Below are 16421 nucleotides of genomic sequence, written 5' to 3'. Positions count from 1 at the left end.
ATGTTGTGTTTACCACTCCATCCCCATCACCACCAGCAATTATAAATTTTTAAATCAGTTGTCACTGCTTCAAAAGGAGAGAGGTTTCGCTTTTGAAAAAAAATCTGAATGTCCAGCTTCTTATTAAAAAAAATTAGAAAATTTGGCCACACTGGGCTGCAGTTCCAGTGGCAACCCTGCTGGTCTGAGGCAAGGCTGTCCTTCTAGACCAGGCTTGTACCCTCCAGTCCATCCCACCGGGGTTTGCATCCCTCCAGGCGTGTAATGAGCTGGCAGTCATAATAACCTAGTGGTTATTATAACTTAGTAGATCCCAGGCATTGTGGTAAATGTTTTCATGCATTTCTCATTTATGCCTCTCAATAATCCTACGAGGTAGGGAATATTGTTATTCCACCTTTGAGAACAGGAAACTGAGGTTGAAAGAAGCTAAGTGGCTAAATTTCTTGCCCAAAGTCATCGAGCTCCTAAGTCAGAACGAGAGCTTAAATTCAGGTCTTCCTAAGTCCCGAGTGTATGCCGCTTCTTCACCTGCCCACTGTGTTTCCTACACAGTGTCCAGTCACTCAGTTCAGTTTTCTCCCCTCCCCCTCCTGTCCGAGGAGGCCTGGAAAGGAGGCAGCACTCACTGCATCCCTGGCCCTACCACCCCCACCCCCCACCCCCATGCACAGTGTGTGTCCCTCCGCACAGTGACAGCGGAGCTCTGTGGTCAGGGAGACAGGTACAGGGAACAAACTCTGGGGACAGCCTGCCTGGGTGCAAACCCCGCCTTCCCTCCCTACCAGCTGTGTGACCCGAACCAGAGACCTGGATTCCCCAAGCTTCTGTTTCCTCGTCTATAAAATGAGAAAAATAGCAACACCTACCTCATAGATCTGTGAGGATTAACCAGGATCATGCGTGTCAAGTGCTTAGCACAGGGCCTGGCACACAGTACCCGTGCAGTAAAGGCTGGTGATTGCACAACTTGTTCAATAACTGGGAAGAATTTATCTGAGTTGCAGCCCAGCTCTTTAAAGATATTTTAGCCACACAAAGCAATTGCCTTTTCAAATCTTTCTAGCTCAGGGGACCTGGTCTACCTACAAACATATTTTCATCCAATAAACATCTGTTGTGTGTATCTGTGATGGGCTAGGTATCGTGTTGAGTGGTGACACTTGAGAGGTGGGATTCAGGCCTGTTCTCGGGGGCTTACTGTAGGAGAGGGGAAAATGGACAGCTGAATAGTCACAGCCCTGTCAGGTGGTGTTAAGCTGCCCCCTCCCTGCCCTGTCCCAACCATCCAAGGAGGAACTGGGGGTGAGTCTGACTCCATTCTTCCTGGGTCCCAAACCTTTCCAGAGCTTTACTAAGAGGCACTCAGTGGCACATTAGCTCCACTTTACCTCCAGTTTCTCAGGCTGCATATTTGACTTCTTCCACTGCACACAGGTTAACATAATTCCATTTCAACAAAGCTGTTCAGATCTCAGATGGAGTTCATTATAATGGAATTTTACCTGAGGCAGCCCATCCCCCAAGCCTTAACATCATGGCACCCAAGATGTCGGTGTGCTTGCCAAATAGGCTGGGCAGAAGTAACTTCCCACCCCTGGCAGAGGCTGGGAAATTCAGAGCCATTTGGAACAAAGAACTCTGCCCCGAAGGTGTTTTCCAGTATCATCCTGGCCAGCCTGGAACTGTCCCTTTCACCCTCCACTGGCATCACCTGCTGCCTCCTTTCCAGGCCTCCTCGGACAGGAGGGGGAGGGGAGAAAACTGAACTGAGTGACTGGACACTGTGTAGGAAACGCAGTGGGCAGGTGAAGAAGAGACATACACTCGGGACTTCGGAAGACCTGAATTTAAGCTCTCGTTCTGACTTAGGAGCTCGATGGCTTTGGGCGAGAAAGTTAGCCACTTAGCTTCTTTGAACCTCAGTTTCCTCTTCTGTAAAGTGGAATAACAACATTCCCTACCTCGTAGGATTATTGAGAGGCATAAATGAGAAATGCATGAAAACATTTAACACAAGTGCCTAGAATATACTAAGTTATAATAACCATTAGGTTATTATGACTGCCAGCTATTATATCATATGTAAGCCTCACGAGGGTCAAAGGTTGGTGCAGAGAGAGGCGCTGAGACAGTTGGGGGTGGGGATGGCTGAAGAACTGGTGGAGCCCTGCCACTGAGCCTAGCATGGGCCTGGTGACAAAGAGGAGGCCTAGAGCAGAGGTGCTGCTTGCCTCTGGAGCAGACAGGCACAGACTAGATGAGTACTTACAGGGTTGTGGCCTGGGGTGGCCCATGCAACTCCCCAACCATCCACATTCTTTTGTCCCGTGGGTGGCGGGGCAGCTGGCTGTTTAAGTGGCTGCCAGGACACTGGGTATATCTTAACACCTCTTAAACCCAGCGCCCTCAGGAACTGTGTTCAACCCTTGGAAGGAGAAGGGGTTCCCTGTTGGCATTCTGCTCCCACCTGGCACCGCCTCTGTTCTCTACACCCCAGTCCTCCAGCCACTCCCTGCTTCTCAGATTGGACAAGTCAGAGGGTCAAAGAACAAGGCCAGACTCTAAACAATTGATCAGTGGAGACTATTAAACTTCAGTTCACCTAATCTGGAGGCTTGAAATGATCAAGAAGCCCTGGACAGACGTAAATCCCATCACAGTCCCCAGCCCCATGGGCTTTGATCAGCTAGCACACACATGATTCTGTTACTTCTATGTCCTTTTCTCAGAACTCATGCCCAGGGAAAATATAATCCCTCCCAAGTCTTTTGAGAAAAATGTGATTCAGTGGGTATTAATTGAGCATCTAGTATGTGCTCAGCACTGACACCAGGCTCTTGGCTGAACAAAACAGAATGCCAAGTGTGGGGGAGGACGTGGAGCCCTGGCAGCCCTCACACACTGCTGGTGGAAGCCCAATAAGGAGGGACTTCAACTGCACCCAGGGCTCTCAGTCAAGTTGTGGCACGTACAGGGCCACCTGAGCACAACACATCAGACAGGCACACGCATAAGCCAGAAACCAGGGCCTTACATTGAGGATGATGCAGTTATTATAGCTGAAAGGGACTTCAGAAACTCATCTAGCACAATTTTTTTCATTTTAGAAATAAAGTCTGTATCAAATAAGGAAAGGATGGGAACAATGAGAACTTTTATCCACTACTGAAAGGAGTGGTTTTTTTGGTACAACCACTGTGGAAAACAGTTTGGCTTTGTAGAGGAATGCCAACCATGGAATTCCACGTGACCTAACAATTCCATTCCTAGGTATGTGCCCTACAGAATGCCTATACCTGCTCCAGGAGACAAACACAACATATTCCAAGCAGTATTATCTCATCATAATAGCCCCCAACTGGAAACACCCCAAACATCCAGCAACAAGAGGGAGGACATACAGATGTGACATATTCTCAAATGGAATACTACACTGCAGTGAACACAAATGAGCTACAGCTGTGTGCGTCGACATGGCTGACTCTCAGAAACATGATATTGAGTAAAAAAAGTACATCGCAGGGAACACACATGTATGTAAACTCCAAAGGCATGTAGAACTAAATATATTGTTTTGTAAAATGTACATAGATGATAACTTACAAAGAAAAGCAAGGAAATAATCAAAATTCAAAATATTAATTACTGTGGGGTTAAGAGTGAGGAAGGGGATGCAAATAGGCAGAGAAAAAGGGGTTTTTTAAGGTATTGTAAATGTTCCATTCTGAACTTAGGTGGTGGATACAGGATATACTATATTATTCTTCACTCTATACACAAGCCTATTGTATATTCTTGTGTGTATGGTATATTTCACAGTTAAAAAAATAAACAAAAAGAATGGAAGAATAGGAGTCCCAGAGAAGCTAAACAACTTTCCCAAGCTCATCAGCTAACAAATGAGAGTAAGAGAAATCAGTTTACCGAATCTGAGTTTCAGTCAGGTGCCAAGACAGCCAGCCATTCCTGGGTTCTAAGGGGCACTCTCACAATGATGAGTTTCTGATCTAGTACATTTGAAAACAATTGCAAGCACCTTTTCTTTTCACTCTTAAATTCTCAGTATCTTGAATAATGCTTAGCACACAGTAGGCCCTCGAAGTGTATCTATCAAATTTACTATCTGTACATGCTTTTCAAGGGCCTATTTCGTGCCAGGTACTTGATTTACTTCATCCCCAATCCTCACACAATACTACAAGGGAGTCATTATCATCCCCCAGTTTACAGATAAGGAAACTGAGATTCAGAGAGATTAAGAAACTTGCCCAAGGTCACAAGCTAGAAAATGATACAACCAGGATTTAAACCCAAGTGCGTCTAACACAAACCCTGTGTGTCTCCCATTCCACCAGGTTGCTGGGACAGCTTCTAATAACATTACTTAAAATTCCACCATATACCAAGGAACCCCAGGAACCCCAGTTGAGGTGGGGAGGCTGAGCATTTTCCCTCCTCTGTGTCTGGGCTCTGGCACTTCGAGTGGCTTGTAGAGCCAGGCCCAGTACCAGCAAGCAGTGTAGAGCAGTGGTCATGGGTTAACTTTGCAGCCATGAGCAGGTTACTAAATCTCTCTAAACCTTGGTTTCCCCATATACATGATGGAGAGAATAAAGGTAACTTACTCCAGAGAGAAGCTGTGATGACGGAAGAAGACAAGCAAAGCGACTGGCACAGTGCCTGGCACAGGCTATCTTCCTCCAGGTGGGCTAGGTTCAGTAATATTCCTTAAGGGGTAGCCAGCAGGGGAAGAGGTAAATCAGGTGAGAATAGCCCCCAGGTGACAATGGGACAATGGCCTTTTCTTCCTTGGTGCACGTAGCACATAGAAGGTCATCAATCGAGTGGCTTCTTGGAAATTGGAAGAGTGTTTCTTATTTACCTTCCAAACCATTCAAGTCTCATTTGCTCCCTCGCAATCGCTCTGCACAGAGCCACCTCTCTCGGGTTCTTGTCTGTTTTTACCCCAGTAAGGTACCTGGGATTGCTGGAGAGGCTCCGAGGCCTGAGGGTGCTGGCAGAGGCAGCCTCCTTCTGAGAGGCCACTGTCCCCAGAGTAACCTTTGGGCAAACCAAGCTTGCTCCCAGTTCAACTTGTTCAAACTAGTTAGTGAATCTACCCCTGCCGCTCACAAACATTTATTGCAGGCTTATGATGTGCAAGGCATGGCCCTGAATGTCCTGTGGCTGTCCATAAATGCAGAGGGAGTAGGGCTCCACAGAGGTGAAGACAGACCCAAGTGTGAATCCTGACACTCTCACCCACCAGCTGTGTCACCTAGGTATGTTGCTCAACCTCACCGAGCCTCAGCTTCCCATTTGTAGAAGGAACATAACAGTGGTTCTAGCCCACAAGGTTGTGGCAGGCCTGGGAGGCCACGCGTGCCACGTACCTAGCACAGCACCTGGTACCACTGAGATGAGGGCTCAGCGAGTATCTGTTCCTGGAGCTACAACTCCAGTGCCAGCAGGTGGCACACACTGGATGTGTCACCCGCTAAGCCTTGGGCTTTGTGGGTGCCCCACAGTGCCTGGAATGTCACACCTTGCATAATACCTCAAAGCTTCAACCTGTTGTCAAAAAACCAGCGAGAGGCAGTAGCAGCTTCCTGGGAAGCAGCCGCTGGGTCCTGCCCAAACTCCACTTTCCCGATGGTGCAGCTGCCCACGCTCTGCTCGGGACCAGGACTCTCCCCTGCGCAGAATGGGGACTTTGTGTCACATCTGGTTCTGGGAACACTGCTTGGTCTATTCCTTGGCACGGGACCTGCAGGGCAGGTTTGCAAAAGCATGACACATACTCAGAAGCCTGCTGCTTCTGCCTCTCACTCCTGCCATTTACCTACCAGCCACCCCTTCCTCCCCCTGCCGGCCCAGGGGTCTCTCCCCTCCCTTCTCCCCACAAGTCACTTCAAAGGGCGGGACTTCCCAAGAGGTCTTCATCTGCCCTTGTCATTTGTCAGTGATGAGAATGACTTACTTCCTGCCAGAGTACACAGAATCACTGCACAGTCATCAAGGAGGCTCCACCCCCCACAACCGACGCCCAACTATTAGCACACTGTTCTTCTGGAGACTCTCCAGGGAGCCCACCCTGAGCATCTGGACCACAAGGACCAAGGACTCAGAAGGGAGGGCAGTTTTTCTTCCACATGTCACCGGGGCAGGATGCAGTAGCTGCCACCAACGCCTATAGCTTGAGTTGAGCAAGAACAGTCTGTCCCCACCCTGGACCATTTCCCCAATAGTCAGACCAGACCAGAGAGTCAGACTCCAGTGGCTACGAGAACTGACCCCAACTCCTGCTAAGCAGCTTCTCTCTGGCTCTGACTTTCACTTTGCTTACTGTATCTCCAGAATCTGATTATAAGTGACCTGTGCCCTTTCTCCACATGGGCAAGGTTTGACTACCCTTCTCTTCCTGGTTGTCTACCCGACCTCGAGTTGGACTTTCCCATGGGATGGTGTGGCCCCCAGAGATCTGGGAAGCTAGATGGACAAAATGAGGAGTCTGCAGAAATGGGGGAAGCGGGAAGAGGAAGCATGGGGCTGAGTGTTGGCTCCATTATAAATCCGATTTCCCCAGGGGCAGCTGAAGGGGATTTGGCAGACCTTCCTGTCCCTGTCTGAGGTAGGGGTGGGGCAGGAAAACCAAAGGTGAAGCCGGTCACAAGTCAAGGGTGAAGGGAAGTCACAAGAGTGAGAGGTAGGCTGGGTCCTGGGAGAGGGTGGCTGGGAGCAGTGTCGCCCTCAAGGAGAAGACTGGAATTGGCGGATAACACAGGGGAGCAGGCTGGGAGGTTGGGGCTGTCCTCAGAATTAAGCTACCCCCATCCTCCCATCCTCATTAAACCCATTCCCACACATCTTCCCTGCTGTGACCTCCACTGAGTCTGGAGTGATGTCCACTAGAATGACCACATTCTAGTTACCCTGGACAGTTGGGGTTTGTGTCTGCTGTTCTGACATAACCATTAGCAGCACCCCTCTTTCACTCAAAAGTCTCCCAGTTTAGACAATAACTGATAACGGTCACTCTCTCTAGCGCACCCAGGAGGGGACTGACACAGGAGGGTCAAGGGAGAATCAGAGAAAAGTGTAACTAGAAGCAACATCCTGGTGGTCCAAAGCGACAGCCAGGCTGCTTCTGTCCAGCTGGCTCCCCTCAGAACTGGGCAGGAGTGGAGGGAGAGCCTGAGAGCTGCTGCCTCTCCGGAGCTCAGGTCATCTTGGGGAAGAGGCTTGCTCTGGTGGGTTCGGCTTCCTGTCATCCCTCAGAGGGCCTGGCACCATGCTGAGCCTACAAAAGGCTCTTCATCAAATCCTGTCATTTCTGTACTTCCCACTACCTGCTTCCAAAACACACTTGCAGCAGTGACAAATGGAAAGCTGGAGTCCTGTAACTCATCCTGTCAAGCAACAAACTGGAACGCCATCCTGGCTCAGACTTCTAGGTGCTCCTGACTCTGGTTCTCTGGCCACTAGAACCCAACCGCTAGATGCTGGCAACAGTAGGTTCTTAGCAGAGGCAGATCTTGGCGGGAATGGTCAGCGCCTCCTTAGGATGTGGGGTAAAGGACTGAACAACTGGAACGCCTCCTCCTGTCTTGGATATCCATTTGGTCTGGCTCCCTGGGCCCCAGGCCTCCCTTCAAACATGCAGTACATTGCCTTTGGACACTAGCTATTCATTCTGGGAGTGAAGGGCTGGGGTCCAGGATGTCCTCTAGGTGCTTTCTCTGGGACTTAGTTCCAAAAGGAGATCATTTTTGAGGTTGAGTGGGGTAAGGAAACCGAGAATCTATAAACACCGATAACCAGTGCACCCCAAACAGCACCAGACCTTCTACAATAGTTATATAAATCAAGTGTCATGGCTTTGGCTGAGGAGCTGCGAGGATTCGGGAAAACTTTCTCTCTTCTTTTCCCTCCTTCCTTATCCCACTCTGCTTTTTCCTTATCCCTTCTCTCTTCCCTCCTTTCTTATCCTTTACCCTGGGAAGGGTCCAAGTCCTGGCTGATGGGGGACCAGACACACTGAAGCCATGGGACCAGCCAGAGCACAGTCTGTGAATTCCCCAGCTTTTTGCAGTTTGAGTCAGCCCCACAGCCTGCCTGTTGAGCCTTCTCAATGGGTCCAGAGAAGCCACTTGAGGGGGGCGACGGGCTCTGGGGTTCCTATTTCTGCTCAAGGATCTGAAGCACTCAAAACAAAAGCCAGAGAAAAATCTGCAGTCTTACTTCTTCCTGGTCCTGCTGCACACCAGTCCTGACACCATTCTAGAAGGACCCACGATCCCCTTCAGCAGTTGGACAAGGAAGGGATGAGGAAGCCCCCCCCCCTCAATATACAACACTCTAGGTTCATAGAGTGGAGGCTCCAGTGTCCAGAAAATCCATTTCCATCTCAGCCAACCACCCCCACTTTCTAGCCTGGCTTTTTTTGCCAGCACCATGCTTTCCCGGGTCCCAGCACCTTCCCGATTTCTTGTGCACATCCACCTCACCAACAGAGATGGGTAGCTAACAAGATCACTAGGCAGAAATGGAAATGAATGGCTGGAACACTCAGCAGTGTTGGGATGCACCTCCTGATCCTAGAAGAAGAGAGAGAAGAGATGTGGATTTACCACAACCCCTTCACAGTCAACCCCTTCTGGAATAATACCATAGCTATCCCATAATCGTTGCTGGGTTGGGTGTTCCTGGCCACCACTGGCCGTGAGGAAGACGGTCTTCCAGCAGGGAGCTGGAGCAGAGCTGAACTCTGCCCAGGAGAGCTTCTGCAATGCTCCGAAAATGCCTGCCCAACTGCTTGCCTGGGCTCTGGCCCCTCTGGCTGCAACTGAGCCCAGACAGGAGGCTGACTCACTCACCGCACGGAGGAGGAGGAAGAGGAGGAGGAGGAAGAGGAGGAGGAGATGCGGGAAGGGCCTGGGCTCAGAGACCCAGAGCTCTCCCAGCCCAGGCAGCCTGGGTCTGTGTCAGTAGTCCGTGGGGGAAGGGGGCAGTGTCTACGAGCCCACATGCTGTTCCGTCCTAGATACTGTCCCCGAATCTTCCCTCATCCACTGCCCACAACGTGCCCGCCCAGCACCCTCACTCCCCAAACAGAAACTACTCCTGGAGCCCCCCTCCTCAATTAGATGCTTGCCTCTAAGTTCTGCTGGACATCAATGGACATCTCCTGAAAAATAAATCCAGTGCCCTAGGGCCAACTAGGTCTAAAATCATTGGTGGTTAACAAAAAAAAACGTCAAGAAAAGAAAAGAAAAATACTTAAAAGATCCAGCTCCACCATGGCAGGTGATCACACCTGGGTCCTACAAGATAATAAGGCTACACACACTCCACCCCTAGGAGTTCTTAGCGCCATCGACAGCCAATCTTTCCCTTTCTTATTCTTCCACTCTATGCCAAAGCGCCCGACAGAAGAAGGAAACAAAAGCTTCTTGTTGACCAAGTGCGGAGCACTGTACTAGCGGAGCACTTCTGCGTTAGGCTGCCCGAGAACCGAAGAGGTCGCTGCTCCCTAGCCAGCCTGGCACTAACTTCAGCTGTTTCTCAGACCAGTGTCCCCTCAGTGCCTCAGCCTCATGGCATGACAGCCTGGATAGCAGTCGCCAAGTTTGCCCCTGCGACTTAAGACTCTAGTGCTTGCCTTCAGACCCCGGACCCCCGACGCCCCATCCCGCGCCTAATGCAGACCCTGGGACTCCCTTCCCCGCCACTCCCGGGTCCGCACCTGGTCTGGCGGGTGGACACGCTGCTCCGCGCTCCTGGCGCCTCCTGCTCGGCTGCTGCCTTTTGACAAGCAGAGACAGCCCAGCACCTGGCCCCGCCCTCGCAAGGCCCCGCCCCCGGTCCCGCCCCACGCCTTGGCCCCTCCCACAGGTCCTGTGCTTGCTTGCCAAGAGCTCCTTCGGCGATGCAACCATCTTGACTTGGAATCAACCACTACACTGTCGTTTGGGAGACTGCCCGATGTAGTCCTACACGACTGCCGTCCACAAGGCAAGGCATGCGTCTGTCCTCCGTGCGTGAGAGTTTTCGATGCTTATGTGTGTACAGATCCACGCTTCTGCCTGCGATCACCTGAGATGCATTCCCCCACCCCCTGCTGCTGTGGTTCTATCCAGCCTGCGGCGGACGCCTCCTCCAGGTGCGTCACCCCCACCTGAGCTGACCTGGCCAGGATTTCTCCGTGGTCTGCCGGGCGCTGGGGGGCGCCCGCCGCGGGCACCAACGGCTCTCACCGCGCTCCTGGGAAATCCTGGGCGCCGCTCGCCGTTGTGTTACTAATGCAGAGTGCCTGGGAGCTCAGCCTGACTCCACACGCTAGAATAAAAGAGCAAACGGAAAACGGGGCCAAAGCGGAGCCTGGAGTTGCATTGTCGTCCCCTCTCGATGTCCCCTCGGCCGCGACGCCGGCTAATCACCTTCCTGGCCGGTCGTGAAACTCATCCAAGCGAGCTTAGTCTCAGCTTCCCAGGGCTCTGGTCCCGTCTCCCATCACTCACCCCCATCCGACATTGGTGTGAAGAGAAGGAAGGAAGTAGAGTACATCCTGAGACCTGGAATTGTAGGTGGATGCGGAAAATTCACCACAGAAAATTTTGGCTAAAAATTACTCGTCTTCTTTGGCTACGTGCTAGATGTTAGAGGAGAGATGAAAAAGATGAGGTTCCTTCCTTCTTAGGGTTCACTATCCATGGGAGAATGTATACATAAATAGTAATGACAACATACTGTTCTACAATAGATGTCCACAAGTTGCCCAGCAATTGGTGACCTCCTTTAGTTAAGGAAGATACTGCCTTTAACAGAGGAGGAAACCATGGCTCAGAGAGACAAGCTGAGCAGGTGGGAAATTGAGGCATAGAGAGATTAAGTGATTTGCTCAACATCACACAGATATTCAATGAAGGACAGTACTACAGCCCAGCAAATCTTTTGGTGCAATGGACTCCCTACCATTTCTGAGACAGTTATGCTAGCCTCTGTGATAACCAGCCCCTCTCAAACTCAATAATTGGATCAAAAGAAATTGGCTGAAGCTAAGCTGAAGGAAGAACCTTCAAATGGTGAAGGTTGTTAAGCATTGAAACAGTTCATTAAGGGTGTACCATGGAAAATTTCTGGAAAAGTTGTAGAAAATAGCATTGAGACACATTGTTTCATTTAACTTGGGAATGGACCATCTATTCTGAGAAACAGATGAAAGGATGTGCCCCTTTGGAGGTCTTGCCAGTCCAGGGGTTGGCAAACTGCAGCTCACAAGCCACATGCGGCTCTTTGGGTACATACATGTGGCCCTGAAGTAAAATTGAAAATGAAAATAAAACTATCATAGTTTCATTTATAAAAATTTTAAAGGCTATTATTCACATAATGGTGATTTCATTTGTTTTATGGCTCTCAAATAATTTTTAAATTGTTGTGAGGGGCAGGATTGGCTCTTCCATCTCTAAGTTTGCCGACCCCTGTGCCAGTCTGATGGATGGATTTTTGCTTGTAGTGAAAGTAAAAGAAAGAATCCCGTTGCCCAAAGCATAATTGGAAAGTTAGCAGTGATTCTCATGGGGAGAAAAGTACAAGAGGAAGTCTCTAACAACCAACACTTCGGGAGTTTCTCAGGAAGTACCATGAACCTCTGGAAAAGGTTAATGTGGTGCTTAAGTGGCCAGACAGGTGAAAATAAACCTTATCAAAAAGTGGTAAATGTGAGTACTAAGTATTCCGTAGTAATTGACTGTTAAGTCTCTTTTCACAGCTCTTCATTGTATCTTCATTATAACCTTTTGAGTCAGGAAGAGTAGAAAATACTCTTTCCATTTATAACTGATGTGCAGAGTTTTCAAAGTTTACAGCTGGGGAGTGATGGAGCTACTTGAGCCTAGGTCTTCATTCTGCACTTCTCATCGCCTCTCAAAAAAAAAAATTTCCACGGGCTTTTCACCTGTTGGACCATAATCTAGATAACCCAGCCTTGGAGGTTCTCAATTTGGCAGATTTGTAGGATTATAGATGTCATCCCAGTCCCCCGCACATGCTGTCATTAGTCCCATCACTATGTCCCTAACCAAGTTGTTTTTATCTTGTTTTTGCCTGAACCGTGCTCTCTCATCTGTCTCTCCAGACCGTGTTCTCTTTCAACCCTGTCTGTCTCATTAGGCCTCTCCTGACGTCTCAGGACAAATGACCTGTCAATTCTCTGGTCTTTGTAGCATGTATTCTATATATTGCATGGTTTACCACCTGATAACGAGCCATCTTGTATTTATAGTGAACAAAGTTGGATTTTTTTTTTTTACTTCAGCTTTATTCTTAAAAAGAATGTTATTTTGTGGAAGTAGAAAAGCAAAATACATAAGAAGCACTGCTCCCAGTTTTGTCTTAATCACTAACTGTTTCCTGGTCTTGCTTCTCCCTAGCCAGAGGCTGGGAAGGGAGGTTGCTATCCATGCCCTGTTCTCTGGAAGACTGATGACAGACAGCATTCCTGTGCTACAGGATTAGTGGTTTGAAACTCCTCCAGCTTGACTGCTTATATGATACATGTACCAGAACCTATGCAGAAAACACTAATTTTTTCTTTCTTTCCCCCAAAGTTAACCTTTCTTGTATTCTCACTTGTCCCTGGGAGGGATAGTGGTCCTTATAGAAAGGGCTTTGTTCAGATTGTGCTTTTTGTTAGTTCTCATCTCTGAAAAATTACACTAGGGACCATCTACTAGGCAGGATATGTGCAGGATATCATGTTCTATAGAGTGCTATGGACTCAATGGTCTGTATAGTAACAAGAGCCCTTCCAGGTGTAACCTGCCTGGGAGAAAAGATTCCAGAGGTGCCAGGCTGATGCCACCCCAGTGTACATCATTTCACAAAATCTGGGGAAAGGCAGAGGCTGGCCTCTTGGCCGCTCTGCCAGGCTCCAGGTGTCTGTGGGTGGCCTGAGAAGGCCTGCAGTCAGGCCACAGGGCCGCAGCCTCTCCTCAGCTGATGGGCTCCCCTTTTCTGCAGCCTGGTCACTGTCCTTGAGACTGGCTGGCACTTTGTGAACATTTTTCCATGGTGCCAGCACTGGCGTGTATCGCCTCATCTCTGCAGGGTTCCCAGGGATTCCATTCCCATGGGCAGAGGTTTATAAGCTGTCCAGAGGCAGCTCTCCAGGTAAAATGTGCCCTTTGAGCTCTCCCTGGAACACACCCATCTACCTGTTTGCTTTTCCTTTTTTCAGGGCCCATTTTTCCCCTTAAAAATTTTATGGTTATGGGTATGGTGGGAATGAATGGAAGACTCTTCCTCAGCCAGCTCCCAAAGAACATTCTAAGAGACATAGACTCGTGCATTCATAGCAACAGAAGCCACCAGGCTCGCAGGCGGGTCTCTTGTTTTAGAGATTAAAAAAAAAATTTAAATCCAGAAAGGCAAACTCATTTATATTTTCCATGCCATGTCAGGGCTGCTCTCTCTGTTTAAAATCCAGATGGTGAAAATGGAATGAATAAATGGAAGAAGCTATAAACAACGAAATCAACCCAAACAAAAGGGCCTTCCCTGGACAGTGTTTTTCAAAGTTTTAACTGAAATCCATAGTAAGAAATAAGTTTTTATCATGGTCTAGTGTACCCATGTACATATATATATATATATATATATATATATATATATAAATTTTATGAAACAAGATGCCTGCAATGCTTTCTATCACTTTCTCTCCCCCCTCCTCCTCTTCCCTCCCTTGGTCCCTTCCTTTTATCTTCTGTCTTTCTTTTTGGGATCCACCAAACAGATTTCACTGTCCTCAATGGATTGTGACCCAAATTTGAAAACGTCCCTCTTGCCATGGGAGGCCCTCATTTAGCACCTGCAACATGAGCTTCCCAGAAAGGCCTTTGAGAGACCAGCCCAGCGTACACAGAGCACCCTCAGAGCCCCATAGTGATGCCACAGTGGCTGTGGGGTTTTCGAGGACCCTGTCGCCAAGGCCTTATGGTCAGGGTTAGGTCACTGCGGCAGCAGACTCGCCCGTGTTTGCCTTTGTGGCCTTACTTCAGCTCTTGTCTCCCCATCTCCAGCATTTTCCAGCTTTGAGGGTTCTGTCAGCCTGAGGAAACTTCATGGCATCTCAGAAACCCTGACTCCTCCAGCACAAGACAGCTGCGGGAAGTTGTGTGCAACGCCGTGAGAAGTGAGTGTCCACAGGCTCAGCCTGCCCTAGACAGAGCAGGATGCCGCTGGTTAATCCAAATCTGCCTGGCTCCAGGGTTCCATTCCCAGGAGCCCAGCTCATGTCTCCATCCCCAGGGCTTTTGGCACCCGTCTTTACCACCTGCTCCCACCTCCTCGAGCCCTAGGCTGCCAGCCTGCTGGCCCGCACACAGCGTCTGCTGGCATGGTAGAGCTGAGCCTAGGGGCCGGATGAAGGAAGGTGTAGACTCCCACCTGCACCTCCAGGCAGAGGCAGCTCCAGAGCTCTCCCAAGCTCCCAGGTATTTACTGGGCTCCCATCCAAACCCCAGCAGACGATGATGACTTTTCAAGCCCCAACCCCAACCATAGAGACCAGTGGAATAAACTAGAGGCTCGGGTCTTTTCCTGTGTAGGTCTTCTATGGCTGTACGTTTTGCAACCACTACGATTCCTCTAGTAGATGAAGTGACCCCTATCCCCTCACCCTTGGGGAATTCTGATTTTGCTCTTCTAGGGGAGAGTTGTGAGACAGCCTAGTGAGGGAGGTAAGAGGAGAGGCGCTGTGGCATGGGGGTGGGTTTCCTGGGGGCAGGCAAGAGTGCAGTTAATATCACATCACTGCTGAAGAGGTCAGGAGGGAAAGGCAGACTGTTTTCAAAAGAAACCTCGCTTCCCCGGAGGAAGGTCTCCATTGAGGGCAGGCAATGAGACAATGATCTCCTTTCCTTCATACCGATGAGCAGAAGTCCTGCCAGCCTCATCCTGGGCATGCCTGCCTCTCTCTCCAGATGAACAGGAAGGATGTTCCGTAAGCAGCCCAGGAATGTGTTAACCAACGCCCCTTGGGGCCTCGACTCCACAAAGATGTGGCTGTTGACAGTTCATCTCCTTCGCCATTGGCCTCTGACCTGGAGCAGACATCCTGCATAGCATGGGCTCCCCTCTCTGTTGTATTTGTCTCATGTCCTATGTTGTTAAACATGTCGCCATGGCTGAAACCAGTGTTTCCGGTGTCCACCTCCGCTTCCAGCAGGGTTTACCCTAGACTACATGAGTGGTGTAGTGTGACTTTATATCACCCACATGTCCTACGGCTGGAAGTGCTCTCTAAATGTTTTTGAATGTAAAACCCTACCGGCAAAAAAGTTGCCCTCCCTATATATGCATACGATTTTACAAGTTCTGTCATTAGCTCACATTCCAATTCACGCTGCACAGTTAGCGTGAGATTCACCATCAACATTAATGAATGGGAATTCATATTTCAAATGATGTTACTGATACTTTTAAACCTTTTTACTGACTTGCCTGACACTCCTTCTTCACACTCAGATGCCTCACCCAACAGACCTGACATGTGACCATCTGATAAGAGGACCAAGTGAGGGTGCCAGTGTCAATCTGTATATTAAACATATTACAGTTTAATTTTTAAAAGATAAAAAATCAAAAGGAAGCCTTTTGGGGCTGGCCAAGTGGCTCAGTTGGTTAAGAGTTAGCTTAAGAGTGTGAGCTCTGAGCAACAGGGCTACTGGTTCGATTCCCACATGGGCCAGTGACGCTGCACCCAAGCTGAGCTGCCGCTGAGCTTCCAACAGGGTGGCAGGATGGCTTAGCTGGTGTAACAACAAGATTGCCTGTTCAATGGTGGGCTATGCCCACCTGCAACTAAAACTGAACTTGGCACCTTGAGCTGAGCTGCCGCCCAGATGGCTCAGTGGATAGAGCGTGCGCTCTTAACAACAAGGCTGCTGGTTCGACTACCACATAGGATGGTGGCTATGTCCACCCGCAACTCAGATTTAACACAGCACCTTGAGCTTAGAGGCCACAAGCTGCCGATGGGCAGCCAGATGGCAACTGGCGCCTTCCTCAACTAAGATTGAAGAACAACTTGGCTGGTCTCCTTCCCCAATCCCCCAACACTGTTCCCCTCCCCCCAATTCCCCAATTAAAAAACAAAAAAAGGAAGCCTTTGATACTGTCCTCTTGTACCCAGTGGATCATGAAGTGCATCCTTCCTTGCAGACCTTTGCTCTAGGAAACAGAGAAGCAGGATTTAGACCCAAAGGGCTTATTTACAAGTTTAGGTGACCCATCCAAGTTCATGATTGGTGAGTTGCAAAGCAGGGACTAGAGGCCAAATCTACCGCCTTGAAACCCAGGTCTCGCTCTTTCCATAACCCCGTGCCTCTTCTTCCCTCTGCTTCATGGAGAAACGG

The 16421-nt window shown here is 49.4% G+C and overlaps 1 protein-coding gene across 4 annotated transcripts in view; it reads right to left on the bottom strand.

Moving 5' to 3' along the window:
- The window catches only part of VDR (vitamin D receptor), a 54280-nt gene extending 44462 nt beyond the window's left edge, over window positions 1–9818 (bottom strand). For 2 of the 4 annotated variants that reach the window (XM_019625818.1, XM_019625821.1), the window contains exon 1: window positions 9749–9801. The gene's annotated coding sequence lies outside the window, so the exon portion shown is untranslated. Of the gene's footprint in view, window positions 1–9748 lie in introns of all 4 variants that reach the window. The other 2 variants (XM_019625822.1, XM_019625820.1) reach the window with 2 other exon arrangements.
- Between the last annotated feature and the right edge of the window lie 6603 nt (window positions 9819–16421).

The sequence above is a fragment of the Hipposideros armiger genome, unplaced genomic scaffold (genome assembly GCF_001890085.2).
Source record: "Hipposideros armiger isolate ML-2016 unplaced genomic scaffold, ASM189008v1 scaffold_640, whole genome shotgun sequence".
NCBI lineage: Eukaryota > Metazoa > Chordata > Mammalia > Chiroptera > Hipposideridae > Hipposideros > Hipposideros armiger.
Note: the sequence above shows the minus strand (reverse complement) of the source record. Positions and strands in the feature narration are given on the sequence as shown.